The sequence below is a fragment of the Triturus cristatus genome, chromosome 1_1 (assembly GCF_964204655.1).
Source record: "Triturus cristatus chromosome 1_1, aTriCri1.1, whole genome shotgun sequence".
Classification (NCBI taxonomy): domain Eukaryota; kingdom Metazoa; phylum Chordata; class Amphibia; order Caudata; family Salamandridae; genus Triturus; species Triturus cristatus.
This window is the reverse complement of record NC_140579.1, coordinates 71749076-71776695: the sequence shown is the minus strand read 5'-3', so window position 1 is coordinate 71776695 and position 27620 is coordinate 71749076. Positions and strand designations below refer to the sequence as shown.

General features: G+C 45.5%; 1 pseudogene across 1 annotated transcript in view; it reads left to right on the top strand.

Annotated features, from left to right (window-relative positions):
• LOC146869465 (E3 ubiquitin-protein ligase TRIM39-like) overlaps positions 1-27620 on the top strand; it is a 253821-nt pseudogene that overhangs the window by 185965 nt on the left and 40236 nt on the right. Inside the window, exon 6 of the transcript XR_014959819.1 lies at positions 11257-11283. The product of XR_014959819.1 is annotated as an E3 ubiquitin-protein ligase TRIM39-like (transcript). The remainder of the gene's footprint in view (positions 1-11256; positions 11284-27620) is intronic.

The following is a 27620-nucleotide window of genomic DNA, read 5'->3' as shown; positions in this document are numbered from 1 at the left end:
CAGGGTGATGAGCCTCATTTCAGATCGAGGCTCGCATTCGACCATCCCCGCCCAAGCACCACTCTTAGGGCCTATACTCATTCCAAAGACAAGTGACCCGGCCCCTCACTCTCACTCCTGTCCTTTGCCAATCAACCCTCTAGTAGTGCCACAAAACAGGGCCTTAGGAGAGGGTAACACCAAGCCACTTTCCACTATTAGGTCCTTTGCCGACGTTACACGAAACTTGGTGTCTAATAGGGTGTCAAATACTCACCCCCAGGCTAGGACAGGTAGCAACGTAACTTCTCCATTTACTAGGGGCGAGCACGGCCCCTCTCCATTTTTGGCTACAGCGGGTCTTAGGTATTAACAATCCCCTGCAAAGCCTTTGGTTTACATGACACATGTCCCGAAAATGACAAACCCAGGTGGATTCGAAAGAAGTGAGTCATTGCATAATAAAGTCATCCATTGGCTGAGGCACACTAGAGGCTGCAGATCAATTATCAGAGATGATATATTGAGGGTGCGGCGGCTATCTAGAGTGGATTCATCATTGGATTGCGTGGAAATCGAGCTTAGAGATTTAGCTCTAGCAGAAAATCTAATATTGCTGGAATATAGGACCTCACCACCCGCACACTCCTCTATTCAAATTCGTAGCTCCTTGGTCTGGTCCCAGTTTAGCGACCAGGTGGATTCAGGCCTTAGACAGGTGGACTGACTATCCAGGCCCCATGTAAATACCCCTTTATCTACCCCTGAAAGTCCCTTACTAGAGGGCACAGGTCCGTTTCCTGCCTTCCCTCTGGACCCTATTGGGGATAGCCCAGTTGTTTATGCAACCCCAGGCGCGGCTTTAGGGGGGGGGCCAAATTAGGGGGTGCACAACAAGTAGGGTTGGAGCGGAAGTCTCCTCATCCATCTCGCACTCCCCAAGAGTTATCCAGTTTTTATCCTGGAATATTGCCTGTTTAAAAAGGAATCTCACCGATCCTGTGTGGAATGATTTTATCAGTAAATTCGATATTATCCTTCTCCAGGAAACCTGGTGCTTGGAACCCATTCATAGATCTGGGTTCACAACTTATTTTGTTCCAGCAATTGGCTCCCCCAGAGGGCGCCCATTGGGGGGCCTCCTAATTTGGGTGAATATAGAGCTGAACTGGATAGTTAAGCACAATGTCAGCCTGTCCTATGATATTCTCCACCTATCAGCTGGTGGGTCTGAATTCCATCCTGCCCTAAAAATTTTCAAAATATATGCTAGAGGATCGTCAGGTGCGCAAGAAAGTCCTACGTTGTCATTTCTTGAGTCCTTACTTTCAGCTCTTTCCACCACCTCGGGTGTTGTAGTAGCTGGTGACTTCAACTGTACCTTTGAGCCCCTTGGTGATGATGACATTTTGGACACGGAGGGGGTTGATTACAAGCGAGGTATCCCTCCACTTGGTCTTCCGCCACTCAAAAAATGGTCAAAAAGGGCTGTTCAAATTACTGCCCTAACCTTGGAGTTTAATCTAAGGGCGACAAATGGCAGATCCCGCTCTGACATCAGGGGAGCACCCACATTCATTAGAACTAGGATCCCTTCGCGCATAGACTACATCTTGCTGGATGTTGAGCTGTGGCCGGATCTCATTGACATGGAAGTCATGTCTAGGCAGGAGAGCGACCACAACCCACTAACCATGCAATTCAAGCGCAAAATGCTTACTACGTCTATTGCGCCCATCGGAGTCCAGTCATACTGGTCCAGAGAGGTCGTTCCATCTAATTGCAATAGACGACTTAAATGGTCTAGAGTTGCCAAGCGAGAGGTAGATTTGGCCAGGATTAAAAACATCGTGGTGGAAAGTACTGGCTTGTTGGAGGCTGTCCTGGCCAGCCCTCCTAATGTCTCGCTATCTAGAGGCTTCGAAGAGATATATCTTGAGACCATTGAAAAGGTGGGGAAGTTTTTTGAATCAAACTCTAACGGGGATCGTAAGTCACCCCGATCAAACATGGAAAACTTGTGGTTTTCGGGTGATTGTAGGGCAAGGAAGCAGGAACTTGCTAGGGCTTTAAAATTAAGGGATCAGCCCTCTATTGCCTGTGCTCGAAAATCTTATTATAGTTCTATAAAAAAAGCTAAGAGACTCTGGGAAGAAGATCATTGGCAGGATTTGAAATCTGCAGTACGGCGCAAAGACCAGATCCTGTTTTGGGACCTTATAAACATTAGTGCAAGGGGTGGGGCTGATCCAATTTCGAACCATATAACTGGGCGCCAGTGGTTTGATCATTTTTCCTGCCTATATTCATCTGGGGAAGATTCTCCTTCGTTGGCCGAGGGTCCAGCCCGCGAGCTCGTTGTCTCCCCAGGGGGGTGGGGGGTCAGTTTAGTCTTAGTGAGATCTACTCGGCAATAAAAATGATAGCTCCGGGTAAGGCAGCTGGACCTGATGGCCTCCCTGGAGACCTTCTTCTCCATGACAGAGAACCTTGGGCTGAGATTATCCTACAAACCCTGAATAACATCGTAATGGGTTACCCTGTACCAGATTCCTGGAAAGGGGCAGAGGTGGTGGCCATTTACAAAAAAGGAGATAGAGAGGACCCTGCCAACTACAGACCAATCAGTTTGATTGATGTGATTCAAAAAGTGGTGGGCAGCATTCTCTTAACCAGGATTAGGTCCTGGATTGATGAAGCTGGCATCCTGTCCCATTTTCAGGCAGGTTTTAGGCAAGGGGTTGGTACAATCGAACAGGTTTTCCGATTCTGCACCATATATTGGAAATCTGTGACCATTGAAAAGGGTAGCCTCTACCTGACTTTCATCGACCTCAAGACAGCTTTTGATTTGGTACCTCGCTCAAAGTTGTGGCAAGTTTTTGCTGATCTTGGTATCCCTTCCCTAATCCTGGACCTCCTTAAACGGCTTCATGAAGGTAATTTTGCAAGAGTCAGGTGGGGCTACCAGGGACAGATGACCGAGAGAATAGCAGTAGGGAGAGGGGTCCGACAGGGCTGTGTTTTGGCGCCGACCCTGTTCTCCCTCTTTATAAATGGGGTGGCAGACTATTTGAGGGTTGACGGGGTCGACGCGCCAACCCTGAGCGGGGAAAAAACACCCTCCCTGCTGTTTGCAGATGATACGCTGCTGATCTCCAAGAGCCCTATGGGCCTCCAAAAACTTTTGACCCATTTTACTGACTTTTGTAACACTAGGGGCCTCAAAATCAACACATCCAAGACTAAGCTAATGGCCATGTCCCCTTCCAAAAGCTTCAGGAACAATATCAGGGTGGATAACTCTAATCTGGAGCTGGTGACAGCCTTTGACTATCTTGGGGTGCGGGTTAACAACAAGCTGAATTGGGCCCCGCATTTGTCTAAAATGCTCCTGTGTCATAAATGAACAGCGGGAGCCATAGCGAGACATCAGAGGCTGTCATACAGCCGCCAAATCGCTGCAGCAATTGAGGTCTACCAGGGGAAGGCTCTATCAGCATCCCTCTACGGGGCGGAACTATGGGGATTTGACAATGTCACAGATCTGACTAAATCGGAAAACAAGTTTCACAGAGACATAGTCTCACTCCCCCAGTCTACTCCCCTAGTTTCCCTCCGCAGTGACCTCGGTAGACACCCCATAAGTGACGTGGCAAGACTGCGCTCTTTATTATATTGGGTCAGGCTCAGAAGGTCCCCGGATCTAGGCCAGTATGCATCTGCTCTGAAGGACATACTTCAACTTGGAGCTCGTTTTAAGATTTCTTGGGTATCCAATCTATATAAACTGGTGGTAGAGCTAGGTTTGGGTGAGTCCTGGGAGAACCAGAGCCCCACCCCTAAAGCCATCGTAAAAAAAATCTATTGGGACTGGATCAATGCTGCTACTTTGAGGTCCCAGAGAGGCATCCTCAGTGAGAAATTCCTAGGCATTAAACCTATGCCTAGATTGGAGGCCTTTTTGGACCTGATCGAGTCCCCAAGTGATAGGTTACTTTACCTCAAGTTGAGATACGGTACACTACCAATACATGAGTTCCAGACAGGATGGAGTGGTGAGCAGGGTGCTGTTAAGTGCTGCCCAGGTTGTGCCTCCCCTACGGAATCTATCGCCCATTTTCTTTTTGCTTGTCGGGCCTACAGCCAGGTTAGATCTAGATGACTGAAACCCGTATGTATAAATCTGGGCTGCAGGTCGTATAGGGTGGCCTTGCGCATCTTAACCTATGAGACGACAGTCCCTAGTGTCATCTGTGGGACTGCTAAGTTCTTGGGGGGGGGCCTGGAGGATTAGACAGAGGTTACTCAATAAGTGCTAGTTATTGAGCCGAGCTCCAGCGTTCCTTGCCCCTGCCCCAGTCCTCAGCCCTACTTAAAGTCGTCTACTGTTGCTGTATTTGTCCTCTTTTTATATTGCACTCATTGTAGAATATCCTTTTTTCTGGGGCTTACGAATTATGTTGTTTTAGACATTGTTAAAATTTCTCCTTGTATATATGGGAACCCTGCCGCTGCAGGGGATTCTTATTTTAAACATTGTTTTTATAATGTTTTATACTTTTATGATATTTTATATATCGAATAAAGTTACTGACTGACTGATATTTCTACCTGCTCTCAATCAAAAGTTAGCAACTATTAAATGTAACAAAAAGGAAGTTTAGGCCTGGCATGAGGTTTATTTTGCCAGGTTTAAAACTGCACTACAGGCTCCAGTGGCAGGCCAAGACTACATTAGTGGATGGCATATTGTGTGCTGCAGGGCAACTAGTAGCATTTAATTTACATGGTTTGGGTACCTGTAGTACCATATACTAGCGACATATGAGTAAATGAAGTGTACCGATCCAATGTAATTCAATTTTACCATGTTTTAGGAAGAGAACACAAGCACTTTAGCCATGGTTAGCAGTGGTAAAGTGCACAGTCTTAATGGCAAAAAAAACAAATTCAGAAAACAGTAGGGATGAAGGCAAAATATTTGGGGGTTATCCGGAAGAGAGGGCCATGTCTAACAAAAGTCATTGGTGCCCTAGACATGGCAGTTTAGGCTACGTTGACCATACGTTGTATAAGAGACAGGTTTTTCAAAGACTAACACCATAGACGTACGTTCCTTCTCTTGATTTGTTAGGATACACATCTCGAACATGGCAGAAGGAAACCCCTTGTGTGGCGGGGTGAGCAGATGGAATTAAAGTAAGAACGTTTATTTGCTCTGCAGCTCTTAAGACGTGGGGCATAGACATTATCCAGTGGGAGGTTATTTGGCCTCTAGAGTGTGTTTCCTCTGCTCTTGCACTAAATTCTAGCAACCTTTTGAAAGTTTTCTTGGACTGAGTGGAGAATGATGCAGGGCAGGGAGTGCTGTTATCTTGTAGGCAAGGGATGTGCTTGCTCCATCTTCCAGACACATTTTGAGAGCTCTATCTAATGCTATTCTATACAGTACCTGGTTTGCAGAGCATTTGTGAAAAGGCATGGCAAGAGGAAGTTCTGCCTCAAATTTAACATAGCTATTATATATTCAAATAACTGTGTATTTTAAAGAAAAAAAATTAAACAAATGTGTTTATATAATTAAAACTGTTTGCATACTAATAATACAACAAGCATTGTCAAAGATAGTAGGTCTCACGTTTGGTTCCAAATGGCTCTGTCAATACTGTAGGAAAGTAGGATCTGCTTCTTATGGTTACCCTCACTTTTTGCAGTCACAGTTTTGACTATTCTGGCTGGGATCCTGCTATTCAGGACCCACCCTTTCTGCTTTTTCACTTAAATTGCAATACATGTACTTGGTACATCTCCAGATTGGATACTGGGGTACCCTTATAAGTCCCTAGTATATGGTACACCATGTACCCAGGGCATAGTTACCCCAGAGGCCTTTCATGGGTTGAAGCATGTATTATGCCACCCGTGAGAGGCCATGCAAAATGGAACCTCAGGGCTGCTACTGCGGCCTGTGTAAGCTGGTGCTTGCACTACTTACTTTAGATATAGGTTCACTATATCTATATATATCACTACACTTAAAACCTTATAAGTCACCCCTATAGCAGGCCTTATTAATCCTGAAGGCAGGGTGATGGGTTTTACGTGAGAGGGTGCTCCTGCATGAGCAGTGCCCCTCTGCAGTCTTCGGAGACCATTCTCCCAGGTTGCCTGTGACTCAGCCAGACATATAGGTAGAGGTGCATTATAACCTCGCGGTAAATACTATCTCGAAAACAACTTCAACGAAGTATGTTGTGTTTGGTGTCAAACACCTTGGAATCATACCTCCACACCAGTAACTGGTGTGTGAGGTATGATTCCTCCCCTCAGAACCGAGGTTCTGGGGGTACCTAAGTCTACCGGTATCAACTTTCTCGAGCTTTACAGCACAAAAAGGATGCTGCCAGCCACAGACACGAGTCTGCCCTCCTGCTGCTAAGCCAAGCTCGAGCAGGGGAAGGCAGCACAATAGGCATCCTGTCACAGGGAGGTGTTACCACCTCCCAGACAGGATTTAGTGTATTGGGGCTTGGTGGGTGCACTGCCTCAGGGCCAGAAAGTCTGCACGTAGGCCACGTTTGGTGTCCTTGTGCATAGTCCAGATCAAACCAGTCCCGGGGGCCATTTGCCTCTGCTCTGGCGCGAAAATGGACAAAGAACATGGGAGTAGCCTCCCCTCTGTCCTGACACTCCCATAGGAGGGTCCCTAGAATCTGTCCAACCCTCGCCCGTGGGTATAAAATGGGATACCTCGCTACAGGACATTAGATTTCACGTGGACAAGATTCTAAAAGAAGAAACCAACATGCCTGGACTATGTCTGGACACCGCTGGACCTCGCTGGACCTCCCCTGGGCTCTTCGTCTCCCTGGCCGTCGTAAGCTGCTCCAGTGTCCGAGATCCATACAGGCTCCTGCCAGGACCCTGTGGACACCTCAAGACATCTAAAGCATCTCCCTTGGAGTGAAGGAGTCACTCCCCTGCAAAGCAGGCACCACAATGCATTTGACCGGTCAGCTGATCCCGAGCTCCTATGGACTCCAACAATCCCAGCAACACAGGAGGTGGGTGCCTGAAGGTCTCTGAGTTCGATCTACCCTCTCACGAAGTTTGAGGCTAGTATCCCTCGTGGGGACTTCATAACCCGTACCTCTGTGCACCGTGTATATTTGCAGCAGCACAGCCTGATTGTGTGTAACAATTCTGTGCATTGGGCTATCTGTAGCCCTGACCCCAGTGCACCTTTCCTGAGAAGGACTCCAACATCCTCGCACTCTGTGCCCTGCCAGCTGGTCTCCTGAGAAACCGCCTGAGGTCCCCTCACGACTCCTGTGCCTCCGGCCTGGTGAGTCTCTTGGTTCTTTCTGGACCGAACCAACACCGATCTTCACTTTCTTCATTGGTTGCCGCTGCCAAGGCTTGTTGGTGGTCCCGCTGGACACCAACCCCTCAATCAATCAATCAATCAATCAACCAGGGGTTTATATAGCACCGTACTCACCCGTGAGGTACTCAAGGCACTGGGGAGGGGGGAGCCGCTCCGGGTCAGTCGAAGAGCCAGGTCTTGAGGTGCTTCCTTGAATGTGTGCAGGGTCGGGGAACGTCTGATGTTCACAGGGAGCTTGTTCCAGGTCCTGGCTGCGATGTAGGAGAAAGCTCTCCAGCTGGTTCTGTTTCTGTGGATGCGGGGGACCTCTGCCAGGGGGAGGTCGGCGGAGCGGAGGTTCCTCTTGGGTACGTGGAAGGATACTCTCTCGTTGAGGTATTTGGGTCCGATGTTGAGGGATTTGTAGGTGTAGGTGTGGAGTTTGAAGTTGACCCTCTTCTCAACGGGGAGCCAGTGGAGGCCTCATAGGTGTTGGGTCATGTGTTCGTGCTGCGGTGTCCCGAGGATGAGTCTGGTGGCGGCGTTCTGGATGGGTTGGAGTTTGTGTAGGAGGGTTCTGTTGATTCCAGCGTAGAGGGCATTGCCGTAGTCCAGTCTGCTGGTTATGAGGGCGTGGATGACGGTCCTTCTGCACTCGGGGGGATCCATTTGAAGGTCTTACGGAGGATGCGAAGGCAGTTGAAACTAGTTGAGGTGACGGCATTGATCCGGCGGTTCATGGAGAGGGAGGAGTCAAGGGTGATGCCAAGGTTCCGAGCGTGGTCTGTAGGGGTGGGTGGGCTCCCGAGGGTGGAGGGTTACCAGGTGTTGTCCCAGGCGAAGGTGCAGGGTCCAAAGATGAGGATCTCTGAGTTGAGCTTCAAGCAGCTGTCTTTCATCCAGGCTGCCACGTTTTTCATTCCTTCCTGGAAACAGAGTCTGGTGTCTTTGGGATTCTTCGCGAGTGAGAGGATGAGCTGGGTGTCATCAGCGTAGGATACAATACTGAGCCCATGCTGTCTGACGATGACGGCGAGGGGGGCCATGTAGATGTTGAAGAGCATGGGGCTGAGAGAAGATCCCTGGGGTACTCTGCAGTTGATTTCCGTGGGTTCGGAGAGGAAGGGAGGTAGTTGAATCCTCTGGGTTCTGCTGGAGAGGAAGTATTGGATCCAGTCGAGGGCAACTCCTTGTACTCCGGCGTCGTGAAGTCTGGCAGCGAGCGTGCGATATAAAACGGTGTCGAAGACTGCGTAGAGGTCTAAAAGAATGAGGGCTGCCGTGTGTCCCTGGTCTAGTAGCATGCGGATGTCGTCAGTGGCGGCGAGGAGGATGGTCTCAGTGCTGTGGTTACTGCGGAATCCAGACTGGGAGGCATCTAGGATGGAATTCTCTTCAATGAAGGCGGTCAGCTGGGCGTTTACGAGTCTCTCAGTGACTTTGGCCACAAACGGGAGGAGAGAGATGGGCCGGTAGGTCCGTTGGGTCAGCTGTTGGTTTCTTGAGGAGGTGTTTCACCTCCGCCCGTTTCCAGTCATCTGGGCAGATGCCGGCTCTGAGGGAGGCATTGATGGTACATCCTAGTTCGGGTGCGATGGTGGCCCTGTTGAAAATGTGCGGTGGGCAGGGGTACATTGGTGCTCCTGAGTGTGTTTTCTTCATGGCCGCGGTGACGAGTTTAATGGTAGCAGGATCCCAGGACATGATGGTAGGCTTATCGGCGGCAGCGGGCGGGAGGCTGGTGTCTGGCGATGGTTCGCTGAAGTCGTCGTAGAGGACCCCTCAGCATTTGACATCCTTCATGGGACAGCTCGAATCCGGCTCCTGGTCTTCCAAGACGTCTCCAGGTCCGCGCAGCTGAAGAGTCATGACCACCGTCAACACATCTGAGGCACCCTGGTCACTCCAAAGTGACTCAGACTCTGTCCTCTCTGCTTTCAGGTTCTTCTCACCTAGAATCCACCTTTGGATCCCACCGGACACTTTTCATCCTTCCAGGAGCAGCATTTTTTTGTGACCGTCCATTGAGAACGACGAGGGTTTCCGACGTACTTCGTGCCTATGCACCCGGCACCTCTGGGATAGGTAAATCTGGTACTAAGGTATCCATGGGTGGGGTGGCTCTCCAACCTCTTAAGTTCCAAGTGCTGACCTTGTAATCTACTGGGAAGGCTCCTTAAACTCTAATTTTCCAACCTTGACTTCCCCATTGAATTGTTCGTAGCCTGTGGTCGTGTTCCCACACTGCACCCGTCGTCTGTGGGGTCCCTATCTACTCACCTTGGGTGGTTCCATGGGGTCCCAGCAATTCTACAGCTTCTAGACTAGGTCTAGTCTCCAGTCGTGGTTCTTATACCACTTATTTAGTATATGGTTTGATCTCCCCCTGGAGCTCACTGTGTATTGTGCTACTTACGATTGATTCACTGCAACTGTATTATTTGATTTGTGTTCTATCCTCATGTAGTAGATACTAGAGAGTGTTATATATTATAAATACATATTTTTATAACTACTGTGTGGTTTCCCTTTCATTTAACCAATACTATAAGGTTGCATTCTGGTAAAACAATCTGCTTAACATTTCCTTCAAGACTTAGTCTGGCGGCTGCTCTCCAAAGCTTCCACTAGGATAGCTTTCAATAAAGGTTATCTTTGACCTAATCACCATAAGGGTTGTTTGGACTGGTGCAAGGTGCCCACTTTAATTAGTGGACAGCATATACCAGGCCAACTTCTCACAAATACCGTTTGGCAATGCTCTACAGGGTCAATAGAAAAGGTAAAATTTTCAGAGTGGACCTGGAGTGATCGATGGGAATGTGAGAGGTTACGAGGGGCTCCGAGAAGAAGTAAGCAAAAAACAAGTCAGGCAGGGGGGAATGAGCGGCATGAAGTCCACGGGAAGGGGGGGAGCAAGCGGAAAGTAGGAGAACTTGTTCACATGCAAATGTAGTTAGGACAAAAAGCATTTCACACCAGATGTGCTTCGTGAGCTAATCACATCGCGGCCCCCACCTATTCAGTGATCTGTCGTGGACCTGCCTACATTGAAAAGCACATCTCCATGAATATATGAGCACACAAGGTCAAAAAGATTACAGAGCGCAGAGGGGGTAAATGAGATGTACATGAGAAACATAAAGTGCATGAGGGCATTTGCCAGAACATATGGGGAGAGAAGCAAAGAGCTAAAAAACACATGCACACACATGAAGTACTTAATAACAAGTAAAAACAATATGCCTAAAAGTGAGTAGTGGCTGGAGAGAAGTCTGCTAATCCGAGAGATTGTAAAGAGGCGAAGCTCCAGAGGAGCGATACACATAAGATGGAAAAGCTGGTACAAGGAAAGCTACTGAATAAGAAACAAAGAAATTAATGACAACAAAGGCAACCGATGACCACAGTATATTTTTGCCAGCAAATAGCGTGCGCTGCTCAGTAAGCTAGGCCTTAAAATGAAATAGCAGTGATTTTTCAGTGTATTGTGGATATGGTTAAGGGCTAGGTCAGCAGTTGGTTATATGGTATGAGATGGGGCTAGGTAAGAGTAACGGTTAGGGTTAAGGACTTGAGTTATGGGTGGGTAAATTATTGGAAAGTTGATGGTTATTATAAGGGATGACGTTAGGGTTGTGGGAAGGAATGGGTGTAGGGTGTAGGGTGAGGCATAGGAACAGAGTCAGGCTATGTTAGGGATTAATTAGGGTTAGGATTTGAATAAGGGGTAATGAGCAGTTAAAGTTGGGGTTGGAGTATGGGTTTGGGGTAATTGCCTTTTTCAGTGAATACAATTTCGTAACATCTGCCTGTACAGTATACCTTTTTAATTGTAAACCTTGATTGTTGATCTAAATGTGTCTATTTTCTGCTTGTGTTCACACTTAGCTGTATTTTTTTTGTAGAGTGGAGATGGGCCCGCAGATTTGCAGGTAACTAAAGACTGCTCTTCCTTTTGATCTCTTACTTCTTAATTCTCTTTCATTTCTTAATGTTTCGGAATGTTTGCAGTGAGCTGCATCTAAAAGTCTCTCTGTGTCTTGATATCATTCCTATATTATAAAGTGCTGCGCGTCAAAGGCTCTCTGCTGTTAGTCAGGTGGATTCTTTCTTCCTCTTCTGTTATTTTCCTTGCTTTGGCAATAGAGCACAGTAGAACATAGATCAGCTCTTCGGGAGAGAACGGACAATCAGTCCTGCTGCTGGGGTCTGCAACATGCTGTGATCTGTGCCTCTGCTGGGTTCTGTTGAACTTCTGGGATCTGTTGCAGCCCATGCACTGCTGCGGCCTGCACTTGCTGCTGGGATTGGCAGCCCTGCTGGAGCCTGCACTGATGATGGGGTCTGTAGTACTGATGGGGACTGCACTGATGCTGGGACCTGGATTGATGCTGGAGTCTGAAGCACCTCTTATGTCTGCAGCGATACTGGGATTTGCAGCACTGCTGGATCCTGTAGCACTGCTGATGTCTATCTGGCTGCTGCGGTTTGCACAACTGCTAGATTCTGCAGTGCTGGAGCCTGCACTGATGATGGGGTCTGTAGCACTGATGGGGACTGCACTGATGCTGGGACCTGGATTGATGCTGGAGTCTGAAGCACCTCTTATGTCTGCAGCGATACTGGGGTTTGCAGCACTGCTGGATCCTGTAGCACTGCTGATGTCTATCTGGCTGCTGCAGCCTGCACTTGCTGCTGGGATTGGCAGCACTGCTGGAGCCTGCACTGATGATGGGGTCTGTAGTACTGATGGGGACTGCACTGATGCTGGGACCTGGATTGATGCTGGAGTCTGAAGCACCTCTTATGTCTGCAGCGATACTGGGATTTGCAGCACTGCTGGATCCTGTAGCACTGCTGATGTCTATCTGGCTGCTGCGGCCTGCACTTGCTGCTGGGATTGGCAGCACTGCTGGAGCCTGCACTGATGATGGGGTCTGTAGTACTGATGGGGACTGCACTGATGCTGGGACCTGGATTGATGCTGGAGTCTGAAGCACCTCTTATGTCTGCAGCGATACTGGGGTTTGCAGCACTGCTGGATCCTGTAGCACTGCTGATGTCTATCTGGCTGCTGGGGTTTGCACAACTGCTAGATTCTGCAGTACTGCTGGAGTCTGCTGTGCTCAGTGACGTAGCAATACCTACTGCCACCCGGGGCCTCCCCTAAATTTGCTGCCCGGTACAGATAAGAGCGGGTGGTGACAGCAGATGGACATCTTGTTCTCAGGGGCTGGTGGTCGACAGACTTGACTTGCTAAACTCCGCCACCCCAAAAAGAGTGCTGCCTGGGGCTCCCCTTCCAGATACGCCACTGGCTGTGCTACTCGGATTTGCAGCCTGGCTGGGCTGTTGACTGTTGCTGAAGTCTTCACTGCTGTGTTATATTCTCGAGTTACGTCCATGTAGCAAGGCAGCTTACTCCTTACATTGTCCTAGAAAATAACATTTCAGCAGTGAACTTTTGCACACATTTTTCATGCACGGCAATGTTGTATTAGTTTCTCTGAAACTACTCTGTTTACACTTCAAGCTTCACACAACATTATCACGATGCCTTGAACATCATGTACTAGGCCTCTCTATGCACTAGATACAAAAGTCGTCCTATCTTCATCTGTGGCGACAGCACTATCTACATATCCATAACATCACTAATCCAGCGCGCACATGGCGAAGGCTGCTTTTTATTATAAATAATAGGCATCCCGATAGATTGGTAGAGGAGACGCTTCTGCTGACACCGAAGCCCCTTGCATGCTGAGAAATCACCACGCACCAGTCTGACATTCCGTGAGAGGTGTCCAACTCAAGACCAAGACGGGGTCCTTCACACTCTCCCATCAGGTAATGGGGTTGGATCGTCCCTAAGGGGGTTCTTGGCTCTACACCTACATACACTCAAGGTACACATAGGGTAGGGTCCACATCATAGGAGTACGTTAGATTACTATTTTGCATATATGCCTGCATATATTCATTGCTTCAGCAACATGGTAGAAATATATCTACTGTTCACTCTTTTGGTGCTTGCAATCTCTTTTACTTGCTTCTGTCTTCTAATCATTGCAGCACATGTATTTTATCCAAGAATAATTTTGGTTCAATAAATATATTGAAAACGTCCCACTGTGTATTCGCTGTATATTTCTCGAGAACAATTAAGCATGAGTGACTGAGCAAAAGGTTCTGTACTGTTTCCACGATCCCTTAGTGTTCAGGGTTGTCATGTTCAGTGGTTGCCATTAACTGTTTGCTCCCTGGTAGGTATGGGGGGCCTAGACTAGCACTGTGAGCTTGCTTGTCTTGTTGTGTAGTTCCTATAGTACCCATGCAGGACCTGCACGTTTGGATAACATAAACTGTAGGTTTGGTGGCAGACTAATTCTGAGCACCCCCACCGAGAATGTTAGCCTGTTTGCAAATAGCTAGCTCACAGTGCCACTAGAATCTCCTCTTGGCGGGGAGAGAATAGTTTCTGGCAACCTTAGATCATGACAACCCTAATCCCTCAGAATTGTGGAAACAATATACTACTTTTCGCTCGGTCACTTGTGCTTACTGATTATGTCTCAGAGAGGTACACAAAAGAAACAGTCGGGCGTGTTACAATAAGAATTTATTGCACAGTTGTTCTTCTCGTGTAAAATATATGAGCTGTAACAATCATTAGACAGTAGCAGAGATATATTATTAGCAGTGCTATCATTTTGCAATAAGCATGAATAGCTACATGGATATAAAATGCATGATAAAAGTGCGCGTACTCCTACAATGCCTATCTAAATGTACCTAAGTGCACCTAGCATGTGAGTAGGTGTCTAGAGCCAAGAATCCCTCTAGTATTTAGTCGAACCCCATTACCTGCAGTGAGAAATGTAGGAGCCATTTCTGGTCTTGAGTTGAACACCCTGCAAGGGATGTTCAGACCACTGTCAGCTGGAGCGTCTGCATGCAGGAGCCTCAGTGTCTCTGGCCAGTGTGTTGGCCTGGAAGTCTCAGTTCCCTCTGCCTAACATTAGTAAGAGGTGCTATATTTATACTAAATGTATCTAAGGCTTCTTTGTCCCTTGTTGCTTGTATTAGCCTTGGTTGGATGTGAGGATGACTTATGGGATGAACCGTGTACGTAGATGTGGGGAGGAAGGTGGTGTAGCCCCAGCCTGGTTTTCAAGTAACTTTATGAATATTCATTCATACTGTGTAAACAGAAAGATAAGGTCATAGAACACCGTTGTTCAGGGAAAAACCCTCCTTCTGCTCCCAGGCCTAGAACTAGGTAAAAGGTTCAGTCCATAAAAGGTGTTCACTCCTTAAGAGGCTTGTTTCTGCTTAATATAGGGGAGGTGATGTAGGTGAAGGGGTATGATGGTACCTGGGCCTATATTAGGGTACCTATATGAAACATAACAGTCTATAGGCCAACATATCCTATGGGGGTGTCCGGAATCAGTCTACGCACCAAGCCCTTAATTTATGTTGTTCAAACAATGTGCAGATCCTTCGGATTAGCAGAAACTATACGACATGGCGCCGCCAACGTTAGTGGCACTTATTTAACGGTCGAATCTGAGTATTTCAGTCATGCTTTCTCAGAGACCCCTACTCACATTAAAGTAGAGACATCCGTAGTGGGAAAAGGGAAACCGCCTCAGCCGAGTAGGTACGTCCTATGTATTGGCTGAAGGCTTTATCATGCTTGAAGGATTAAAGAATATTCTCATATTGTACAAACCGAATCTCAAGAATTTCATTTTCATAAAAAATATATTTTTCTTTTTACAATGACCGAACATGGTGACGGTGTTGAAGTACAAGTAGCTACTCTAAATATTTCTGAAAATTGCAGTTGCTGTGAAATGAATACAACACAAGGTGGAGATGTTACCTTCGTGGTTGAGGCACACAAAGCATTCAGGACTGAGGTATTCTATTCTTGGGTCAGATTTCCAGCTGCAGACGCACGCAAACAATTGTTTCACACTTAAAGTGAAGATGAGATACCAGATGAATACTTTCCATACGTGAACATAGAAGTCCTGTTAACTTACCAAGAACACAAAAATTGGTTTAAAGGCACCCTCCCCCACACTGTAGAAAATGTGAGACTCGGTCCGCTCAGTAAAGGAGTGGCCTGGCCGGTCTTAGCTTCGTATACACCACACCCATACATTCACAAGTTAGAAGCAGCAGAAATGTGCACACGACACGAAGATTTGGTGACAATTTACAGAACTCTTACACAATACATAATGCTAACACTTATAGTTCAACCTGGGAGGGCTTCCCAGGCTGCACAACCTCAATTAAATACTACGGGTATTAGCCCTGGAAGGCTGAACGCCGTAATGGGAAGAATTCCCACCAATAGGGAAAAAGTACTGTTCTGGACAGCACAAGAAATAGCACAGGTTGAAGCGGTTTTTCCCCATACAGGCCCACAGGAGAAACACAGAATTCTCAAAATCTACTTGCCAATGGGGGTGCTCCCCCGATACAAGATTGTACCACTTGGGGAACAGTCTTTGGTGCTGTTTACACCAGAACACATGGTACCCCCTCAATAGCGGTAATACCAGATGTATTGAAACAAATACAGAATGAGTACGGGGCAGAACGTGCCCTGGACTAAGGGATGAAAGTAATAGGCAATTTTGCCCAAGTTTCTGCAATTATGTTAAGCAGCATAAAAGGGGAGGCAGCCGCAATGTCTATACGCCAACGCTTGAGGGTATTTAACTCCTATACAACAAGAGAGGGAGTTACTGAAGATTATTGCGGAAACATGCGCTTCCCTGGGAAGAGATAATCTGGGAGCCAGACCTGGGAAACCAGTGGTTTAGGGTAATTCTGAAAAGGATAACTCTAAGCAAGCACCCAATTCTTTTAAAAAGAAATGGGATATTAAAAAATTATTAAACAAGACAAACAACAATCACGGAGTGGGTCTCTTCAACAGGGGCACACTGAAAAGAGATACAATCTCAGATAACATTAAAAAGCCTGACAGATATCAGGATAATGATACACGTTCTGCTCGTTCCTTCCAGGAACAATCTGAAAAATGCTTAGAGAGAGAAGGACGATCAGTGCAAAGATAAAAAGAGTGAACCATCCAAAAAGGGAGACACATCGCACTTCAGACTTCATTATCAAACAAGAAGATAAACAAAAATCTACAAAACCTCAATTTAAAAATAAAAAGCAGCAGGGACTAAGATCAGAGATGCCCAAGCTGCTGAGTAATCTGCTTCTGAACAGGGAATGGGCAGTGACAATGCTGGACAGCACGGCAGGAGTCACAATAGCTCGCTAGAATATGATAGAGCTTCTGGAAGTAGTAGCGCTGAGTGAATATATCACAGTGGAAACACCTGATAAGAGAGTGAGTGTCCCACATCGTTTACATGGAATAATGCTTCAGATAGAAGGGGACATACAAAGAGAAGTGAAGGGTCTCTTTTGGGAGGATCTGACACATGGTTACGACATTCTTTTGGCTGAAAAGGTTTAGCCACCTGAGTTCGTAATAGATTGCCCAATGGGGGAGAAGTAATTTTACCTGCTTTCTCCAACCTCATAGTAGAATCAGTTAAACGCGCCGGAGTGGGCATCAGCTTTAGCACCTGCTCTATACCGATATCATGTTGGGTGGGATGATGAGTCTCCTCATCACGAGATCCCATTAAAAACTATCCCTCAACCGCAGAGACAGTACCCAATCAAACATGAAGCAAAGAAACAAGTCAGAGAAATCTTAAATCAAGTTGAGTAGCAGGGTGTAATAGAGATTTGCACCTCATCTATGAATAATCCTTTGTTCCCTTAATAAAACCAGACAATTCATATTGTTTAGTCTTAGATTACAGACATTTAAATGCAGCCATACACTCATTTGCAGTATAGAATGCACACAGTGCCGCACTGATGCATAACATTGTGCGGAAAAGTACAAAACAACACTAGACATCTCAAATGTTTTTTTCTGCCAAAATATAGCCCCTGGAAGCAGATATTTGACTGCATTTTTAACTTTAGGGTCTCAGTTTTCAATTTTGACGTTTACCACAAGGGTATAAGTAAAATCGGGATCACCTGAGGACCCTTGTCCACCGAAGTTGTTCAAAACAGTCATCCCAATGATAGAAGCGGAGGTGTTGTCCCTACTAAATCTGTTGTTGGCGACAGGAAGTGTACCACAGAAGTTCAAGGAATCCTTGGTGATCCCGTTGCTGAAAAAGGCAGGGGCGGACACCAAGATCCTTAAAAATGTCAGACCTATTTCCAGACTCCCCTTCCTGGCTAAAGTTCTTGAACAACATGTACTCAGAGTCCTTTCTTCTTTCATTGAATAACATCAGCCGCTACACACTCGGCAAGCCGGGTTCAGGGCGCACAACAGCACTGAATTGGTGATGCTTTCAGTGCTGGATGACCTGCGGCTTGCAACTGATAAGAAGACCCCCTCAGCCCTAATCCTATTGGACCTCTCAGCTGCATTTGACACAGTGAATCACATACAGTTGTTAGCCCGTGTCCGGCGGCTGGGAGTCACTGGGAAGGTCCTCCAGTGGATTACGTCCTTCCTGGAGAATCGGTCTCAAAGAGTCCAATTATGAGATTGCACTTCTATGCAGGGCAACCTACAATGGGGGGTCCCACAGGGCTCCGCGTTTTCCTCTCTGCTTTTTAATATTTACTTCAGCCTCTGATCGATGCACTGGCCAAAACAGACTGTCAGGTGTTTAATTACGCTGATGACACTCAATTAATTGTGCGAATCGACAACTTCCCTGACTCACAGCTCTCACTTCAGTGAAGACAGCTGAAATGCCAGTAACCGGTCCTAGGAAGCTTGTTTCTGGTCCAGGGAAGACATGGCTTGGCAGTTCGGGCTGGACTGTTCCCATGAGGCACAGGGTCAGACTGATTTGCATATGGCCATGTCTGAACTGGGGTGGCAGAGTGGGCTAAAGAGCGGTGATGGATTAAACCCAGATCAGTTGACTGGGGGTGAGTGTTTGCAATGTTCAACACTCCGTCCATCATTTCCTTTGGTTTTTGCTTTGTCCGCCATAAGTTGGCAGGGTATGCTCAGACGTGAGTCCCTTGCTCACTTTGCCACTGGATTCAAGCAAGCCTGGCTGAAGACGGCTGAAATGCCAGAAACCGGTCCTAGGAAGCTTGTTTCCGGTCCAGGGAAGACATGGCTTGGCAGTTCGGGCTGGACTGTTCCTTTTTTTTTTTTCAAAATTCTTTATTGTTTTTAAAACAAAGACATCCCCAACCCACCCCCCACCCCTTCTTAGACAAAATATTTCATTGTGGTATATATACATATGTAGATTCGGTACAAAATTCGATGTCATTTACAGTTTTGTCCATTGGGTTAAAGGATCCCATATCTCTAATCCTTTTAGTCTTTTATTTTTGCCCTTTCTTCTATATATAGCTAATTCCAGACTATGTGTCGCTAACATTCGATATCGCCATTGTTGAAACACTGGTGGTGTTGGATCTAGCCATGCCGAGGCAATACATAATCTTAGAATTGACATTGAGATAAATATTAACCCTTTTGTTTCATTTGGTCGATTGTTATCATCAATGCCCAGCAAGATTTCCCCCACAGAGATTTCAATTTTAGTATAAAAGATTTCAGATAAAAAGTCAGAAATATCTTTGATCAACCCCTGTAAGGTGTTACAAGTGGCAAATATATGTATAATATCTGCTTTGTAGAGATTGCATCTAGGGCATCTTGTTCCCATTCCGGTCCACCATTTTGATATTCTACTAGGTGTGTAATATAACAAAAAGAATGTTTTATAGTACTGTGCTTGTAGTGTGGTGGACATTAATAGTATTTGAGAAAGTTCAAATGATTTAATCACTGTGGTGGCCGGCATATCTAAGGTTTCTTGCCATTTTAGATAATATTTATCCATATCATCCGGACATAGGCCCAGGAGGTGATTGTATATTTCTCCTATTTTAGTCCACTTTCCTTGATTCACAAATTCTATACATTGGATCTTTTCAAATTTCGATCTGCCACCTCCTTTTCTTGAAATAAAGTCCCTGATTTGAAGATATTTGAAAAAGTCTCTATAGCTCATCATATATTCTTTTCTAATTTCTTCGAAGGATTTTATTCCTGTAGATGTAAAAACACAACCCAGGTGCGTAATCCCTGCTTCTATCCACCTTTTCATATATATGTCTCTAAATAGCTCCGGTAGGTTATTGTTATCTAATAATAGTGTATAGTAGGAAAGCCTTCCGATCCCCAATATTTTACGAATATTACTCCATGCTTTATGTATTCCTAGGAGGGTTTTAAATCGTACTTTTTTATAGTAACTGTCGTATATGTGTAACCAGAGATACCCTCTGGTTTTTTCCCCTAATATTAGTTCTTGTGGTGTTGGGATTCCGTTGATTGGTCTATTTCCTTGGGTAATGGATAGTAGCTCTCTACAGTATGTCATTATAGTTGACCAATAGTAAAGTTGAATATTTGGCAGAGAGAGTCCCCCCCTGTCCTTTGATAGTGATAGAAATTTGGATGATCTACGGGATCTCTTGTATCCCCAGATAAATTGCGAAAATATATTGTCAATGCATTTAAAACATTGTGGTTGAAAATCAAGACAGATGGTTCTAAATAGATATAAGAATTTGGGCAAATAAATCATTTTAATCATGTTGCACCTACCTATAATAGATAGATGAAGATTATTTAATCTTCTTAAATCTTTGTCTGTTCGTTGTATTAGTGGATCAAGATTAATTTGAATAAGATTGTCTAGTTTCGCTGTAATATTAACCCCTAAGTATATGGCATTATCCACTACTCGAGTGTCATTTATTTTAAGAATATTGTTAAGCACAATCTGTGTTTTGTTTTGGTTCAGCTTATATCCCGAGATCTTGCCAAACATTTCAGCCTCCCTTTCTATAGCCTGAATAGAAGCTGTAGGGTTTGTCGTTACCACCGCTATGTCATCTGCAAAGACAAGTGTTTTAGTTTCTATATCTCGTATCTTGATTGGGTTAATTATAGTATTATTTTCGAGTCTATTGATAAATGGATCAATAAATAGTGCGAATAGTAGAGGAGAGCATGGGCACCCCTGTCTTGTTCCTCTAGTTATATTGAATTTTTCAGAGGCAGATCCATTTACCATGACTACCCCATAAGGTTTGATATACATCATTTGAATTGCCTTGATAAAGGTTGCCCCTAGTCCAGCTCTTGACATGACTGACCAGAGGTAGGTCCAGGAGACCCTATCAAATGCCTTTTCAGCGTCTAGTAGTATAAGCGCCATAGGGTCTCCCGATACCTCAGTCATGTCAAACAAGGTAATTACTCTTTGTATGTTATCCACGATGGATCTTCCGGGTATAAACCCATGCTGTTGGAGAGACACAATGTAAATTGATACTTGTATAGCGCACTACTCACCCGCAAGGGTCTCAAGGCGCTTGTACGAATGCCGCTGTGGAACCCATCCTGGCTTTTCCTGTGAGGCGTCCACTCCTGGACACCCCCAAGGTGGAGGCCAGGCATCCTTAGCGTTGTGGGGGCCGTTGTGGAGATTAAGCAAGCTATTGCCCAGAGTTGCAGAGTGGGACTCCATGATTGGAATGGCACCGAGGCGAGAATTTTCAGGTCCGTGGAATTTGAGCCCAAGACCCGCCAAGGCGGGGAATTGAACCCTGGTCCCGGGCTAGACCTCTGCATCAGGGTCTGCCGCTCTAATCATTGAGCCACACTTCTCCACAATCTTATTGATGATCGGAGCTAAGCGACTAGCTAGTAGTTTTGAGTATATTTTGGAGTCGCCATTGATCAAGGTGATAGGGCGATACGATCCGAGTTCTTGGGCCTCCTTATTTTTTTCAAAAAGACGACAATTTTTGCATTGGACCATGACTGGGGGGGCCGTTCTCCTTGAAAGACGTGAATAAATAGATCAGTTAGAATTCTCTTTAGGGGTCCACTGAAGGAGATATAAAATTCTGTAGGGATTCCATCGGTTCCAGCTGCCTTTCCATTTGTCAAGTTGTTCATAGATAATAGTATTTCATCCCAGAATGGTAGGTGGCTAAGGCTATCTAAATCCTCTTGTTCTATCTTAGTAATAGAGAGTTGATCTAGATATTCGTCGATCTTATCTTGTTGTTTACCCTCTTCCTTATATAGCTCTTGATAGTATATTTGAAATGCATGTTTTATCTTATTTATATTCGTTGTGGGTCCCTCTCTTGGATCATTTATTTCTTTTATTATATTGGCAGAGTTTTTTTGTCTGGCTTGTACCGCAAGTTGGTGCCCTACTTGTTCACTTAATTCATATACTGATTCTCTATTTAGTGTTGCTTTAATTATTACTTTCTCAGTATAGATATCTATAATAGCATTTTTAGCTATTGCCACCTGACTTATTTGATCTTTAATATCTTCTCCTATTTGTACGGCCATTGCTAGGTGTTCCTCAGCGTTTGTTAGAATATTATGGAGAGTCTCCATATGTTCTTTTGCCCTCCTATTGTTATTAAATGAAAACCGAATGGATTCCCCTCTAATTCCAGCCTTCAGGGCATCCCACACTACCTCAATCGTGGTGCTACCAAGGTTGTCCTCCAAAAATTCGGGTATCCATCTATTCATATGCTGAGAGAACTCTTTGTTCAATAGCAGTGCTCTTTCGAATGTCCATTTTTGTAACTCCTTACCCATTTCTTCTTTCTCTAAATTAAGAATTAGGGGGTTATGGTCTGACAGGACTCTTGGCAATTTGTCTATTGAGTAATTTTCTATCAAAGAACCAGATATCAGCATATAATCTAATCTAGAATGTTTTAGATGGGGATTAGAAAAAAAAGTAAAGCCAGGGTCATCAGGATGTTTAATTTGCCAACAGTCTATTAAGCCATGTGTTTCACACATCTCTTTAAAGGCCTTATATACTTTTGGTTTCCTACCCTTACAGGTGTATCTGGGGTCTGTTGACCAGTTGCATGGAAGATTCAGGTTAAAATCCCCACAAATGATTATTGGCAGTGGCCGTTGTACCAGTTCATTAGAGACATTTTCCAAAACACTTGGATCGTCACTAATATTGCCATAGATAGTACACAGAGTTATTTTATTACCATTCCCCTGTGTACATTCTGTAATTGCCCAGCATCCTTGATTGTCAGCTATCGATTTGGAAAATTGTATCTCGCCCCCTTTATATAAGATTGCCACTCCTCGTGTTTTTGATCCTTGCATTGAGGCTGTGATTAGTTTATATCCCAGTGTATTTAGGAGGTGCTGCTGTGAGCCTTCGATATGTGTCTCTTGAAGACATATAATATTGGCCCTTGTTGTTTGTAGTCCTATCGCCACCCTTTTCTTTTGTTTTGGTCATTAAGGCCACATACATTCATAGAAATAATTTTTAGCCTTGCCATATATACATGGTTTTCTTTTTTCCCTTTTTAGTAATTTTATCTAATGCAGTTTTCAGTTGTATATTCAGAAGCATATGTAAAAAAATGTATAGTTCATCTTTGAACCTTTGGATTACTTCCCTCTTTAAAGTTAACTTCCCATTTTTGTCTGAGATAGCTCTCCTCCACCCATGACCCCCCCCCCCGCAAATACCTCCCCCACCACCCAAGGTGGCAATCTGGTTCAGAAGGAACTAGTGTGATGACGTCTGTGTAGACGCGTGCCCGAGTCCCGTTCTCCCCCTCAGTCCCATTCCACCCAACTAGATCTGTAAATATACATATTATAGAACGTTTTTTCCCTCAGCCCTCTAGGTTTTTTGAGCTATATCTTCCAATTTCGATCAAAGTTTTACATATCACAATTTACGTGATTGATATAGTGTCGCTACATACAGTCTACAAGGTCCATTCTAGGATTTTAGTCCAGTACTTTTCAGTTTTTGGTTGGACCTTTATATTTACCCTTCTGGAAATCTTTTAGTTCGTTTAAATATGTTTGAGCCTGGATTTCCAAGATAAATGTCCGTGTGGTGCCATTGATAATAATCTTTAGTCGTGCTGGATTTTGTAGGTACACTGTCGCACCTATTTGTTGAAATGGTGAAAAGAGCTGGCGTATCCGCCATCTTCGTTCCACTGTTGCGTGGGCAAAGTCAGGTCGACTAAAGAAGGAATAGCCATTGTATTCCCTTTTTCTATTTGGTCTTGCAAGATCAAAAACTGATTGGCGTAATAAAAAATTACCAAAGTAAATTAGCATGGCTCGCGGATATTGTTCTGATGTTTGTTGGCGTTTTGGGAGGTTTAGAGGAAAGCGATGTGCCTGTTGGATCTCCCGATCCCATTCCCATGTTTGTAACTCTGGGAATGTTTCTTTAAGAAGTGTCACAATATATGCCCGTGGGTCATTTCCTTCTACTCCTTCAGGAATTCCCAGCAGGCGTAGATTGTTCCGCCGTGCCCTGTTTTCCTGATCTTCCACTTTGAGCATGATGTCCTTGATAATGCCATCATGTTCTTGACTTTGTAATTGAAGGGATGAAACATCTTTTTCCATGGACTCAGTGCGTGCTTCCACCAAAGCCATACGATCCGATATTTCTGTGCAAGTACTGCCCACTTTCTTTAGTTCATCCTGTACTTTACGAATTGCTTCCTGATTTTTCCTGCTATCAGCTTTGATATCTCCATGGAGGCTTCTTATAGAGTTCAAGATATCTGTCATAGAAGGTTCATTGTTTTTTGTGGTGTGAACTTCTTTCTCTTCTCTTAGATGTCTCTCTATGGTTGTGTTGTTTTGTGAGCACAAGGTCCGATCTGAGGGAGTGGTGGTAGTATTTTTTGATGGTGATGGTGATGAATGGTTCCAGATGGGGCTATGATCTCTGTTACTATCACTCTCACTCTCGCTTTCTTTACCAGCAGTCCCTTCTGTCCGACAATGCTTGTTTGTCTTCTGTTTCCTCCGTTTATTCTTTTTCTTTAATTTTCTGCCTCTCTCCTCAGGTTTTAGATCCCGCCTTAAACCATCATTTTTAGCAATTGTATCCGTGATGTTACGGTGATAATTGAGGCTGTTGCTTGACGTGGAGATCCCTGTCTCATATCTCTCAGAGTCATCAGTTGATATGGCAATTGCTGGGGCGAAATCGAGGGCTAGTGGATCAGCTGATGGACTAGCAGAGAGGTGCGTGCCATCCTCCTCTTCATCCTCATCCTCATCCTCATCTTCATTGTCATCTTCATTGTCATCCTCGTCTTTTCTCTTCATCACTAGGTTGGATGATATCCTGCTAAGGGATTCTCCGGCCCCTCCAGCCTTAGTAAATGTGTTTTTTCTTGTCCCAGTATGGCTCTCATGTATCTTAGGGGTGATGATAAGGGATTCCTCTCCATGTGATTGGCTTATTGCTTGCAGCTTCACTGGTAATATAGGTCGTGTAGATGTTGTTTTTAAAGTTGTCTTTGATGATAACTTTGATAACTTTGATATCTTTGGTGTCTTTGATATCTTTGATGTTGCAGGCGTGAATCTATCTTTATCGGTCAGCGGATATACTGATACGACTTTGTCGGTCCCCTTTGAGGCGTCTATGCCGCTTTTCATGGCTATGGCTATGGCTGGTTGATCCTCGCCAGTACCTCTCTCTTGAGCCGTTATCTTACTACAAGTTTCAGATCCAGTTTCATGGGCCAATGGTTCCCTCCCGTATAGTGGTGTAAACACGTTGGTTATCAGGGTTTGTCTGTCTTTTCTCTGTTCGTTAGTGGATCGGGGGGTTGCACTTTTCATGCTCTTTATAATCTCCACTCTCTTTGCTCTTTTGATCGTTAGATCTTCTTTGCCATCAACTTTCCTCCTGTCCAGGCCATCATTTTCCCTTCTGTTCTTTGTGGCGCGTGTTTCCGGTCGCCTTGATTCTGACTCTGACTCTAGCTCTGGTTCTGGTTCTGACTCTGGCTCTAGCTCTGGTTCTGGCTCTGGCAGTGACAGTGGCATTGGCAGTGGTAGTAGCAGTGGCAGTGGCAGTGGCTGTGGCTGAGGTTGTTGTGTTTGCTGTTGTAGCCGTGGCTCTTGTAGCTGTTGTGGCTGCGATTAGGGCTCAAGGTGTGTTGATTGCTCTTCTTGTAAATATTGGCTGGCCCCCACTTGTGGTTTGAGCTTGCCTGCCCTTCCAGGATCTCTTCCGGTCATGACCAGTCGTCGCTCTCCCTGTATCACACCCCTGTAACAGAGTAGCCAGGCTCTGATTATCCCTGAGAAGCACAGTCCAGTTAATCTTGCCACTTCATACCCTCCATTGTATCTGAAGTCACGGTTACATTCTCTGTCGTTTTTTTTTTCTCCCCTCTCTCTCCCGCCCTTTCCGCTTTTTTCGCCGGTTGCTATGGAGACTGTCAAGCCGTTTCGTGTATCGAGTGAACGAGCACGTAGGCACTGCTTCTGTCCCCGCGTCCGGTGAGTACACGGAGATTGTTTCCCTCGCTTCCCTCGGCTACTGGAGTAGAGCTGGGGGATCGCGAAAACCCAGAAAGTATGTAGAGGGTTCACTATCTGGAGGGACTGCTGCTCTGGTTCTGGCATCAGCGCATGTAGTATATCGTGCATACCCAACGGTGAGCAGACGTGCAGGGCATGCGGGGCGTGCGGGGCAGTCAAGAAAGCTAGATCTGCTATGTTGTTATGTTGTTATGTTGTTATGTTCCCCGCTTGATTTTAGCTGGTTTTGCCTTTTCTTCAATTCCACTTTTCGTGCCTCGATATTGCCTCGATATTACTCGATATTCACTGCCCACTTTTGTCGCCAGAATAGAATAGCAGAGTAGAGGCCTCCTTCTCTAGCAAGCCAGCATCTTAAGCATATCTTAAGCACAGTATAGTACAGACTTACGGATTTAATGCTCGCATTAGCTCTTGTTAGTTTTTCCTTTTGACTTACTGTCTACGGTCGGCATGCTCACCAGTCCGACATCGATCCCCCTGAGGCGGGCCGAACTAGCTGGGCCAGGCTGCTGGGTTGCTGGGCCGCTGGGCTGCGGGGCTGGACTGCTCCGTTTCTCTCCCGTGTTGGGACCGCATAGAAGACCCTACCACTCAGCTCGCAGTTTTCAGCTCGAATTTCTCGAATTTCTCGAATTTCTCCAGTTCAATCATCTGGCTGTGTTGACGGGCATCTCAGGTACATCTCGGGTACACCGGGTATTCCGGGTATTCCGGGCTTATCGGGTCCGTTAGGCTGTAGGGTTTTCCGGGAGGAGGGGGAGACACACTGACAGCCTCTACTCAGCCGCCATCTTGCCCCTCGGGCTGGACTGTTCCCATGAGGCACAGGGTCAGACTGATTTGGGAAGTTATGCCAAGAGTGGCTAAAGACCTCAACACTTTCCCAGGTGAAACAACACTTGTCCCTTCTTTCTACTGACCTGGATCTCAGGAACTTTTTGCTAGATCCCAGAAACCCATGTCGAAAGCGCTTCTTGTATGGAATATACAACAAGCTAAAGAAGATTTCTCAGCAGGAATCTGCAGAGAGATTGCGTGAGATCGACCTGGTAAATATAGAAAAGGCTTTGGCTGTGGTTGACAATGGTATGACCACTTTATCATCCAGAATTTATTAACTGGGCAACATTGTGTCTTCTGCAATTGACATAATGTAGCAGGACATGTCTCTTTTACAACATGGACAGTCACAATTACGTTCCATCGGAAAACTGAGCTGGACGTTGCAAATACTATGCTCTGGCCACGTGCCCTGGCATTACATCAACAATACCAGTCTGTTTTCTGAATACGATCTGAAAGACAGATTACTATGGCATGCCGAGATGCAACATACACGATGTTGCATATTGAAAAATTAGACCAATTACCTTTTATCGTGGCTGAGACACCATCCACATATTGGATTATCCATGGTTATACCACCCAACCGGTCACGGCTTCCCAATTATAATCTTGTCTCTAATGCCGTTAGGTAGGCAGCTACGAAGCGCTAGGGGAAGGCTATGTGCACGAGTATTGGGAGTTTCCATTCCGGTTTAGATGCAGGAAAGGGGACACACAAGTTTTTCTTAGTGGTCCCGACTGTGAAGATGCTCTAAGCGGATCCTTAGTTTTCCAGGACATTACTCTTCACAGCGTATACAATGCTTCCATTGTGAACTTGTCATGTTATCTGAAGGGTTCCCCAGCTGTCATGATACGTCCGGTTTTCAAACTACTCTCGAATGGGAGCTACTTGATGCTGAATGATCA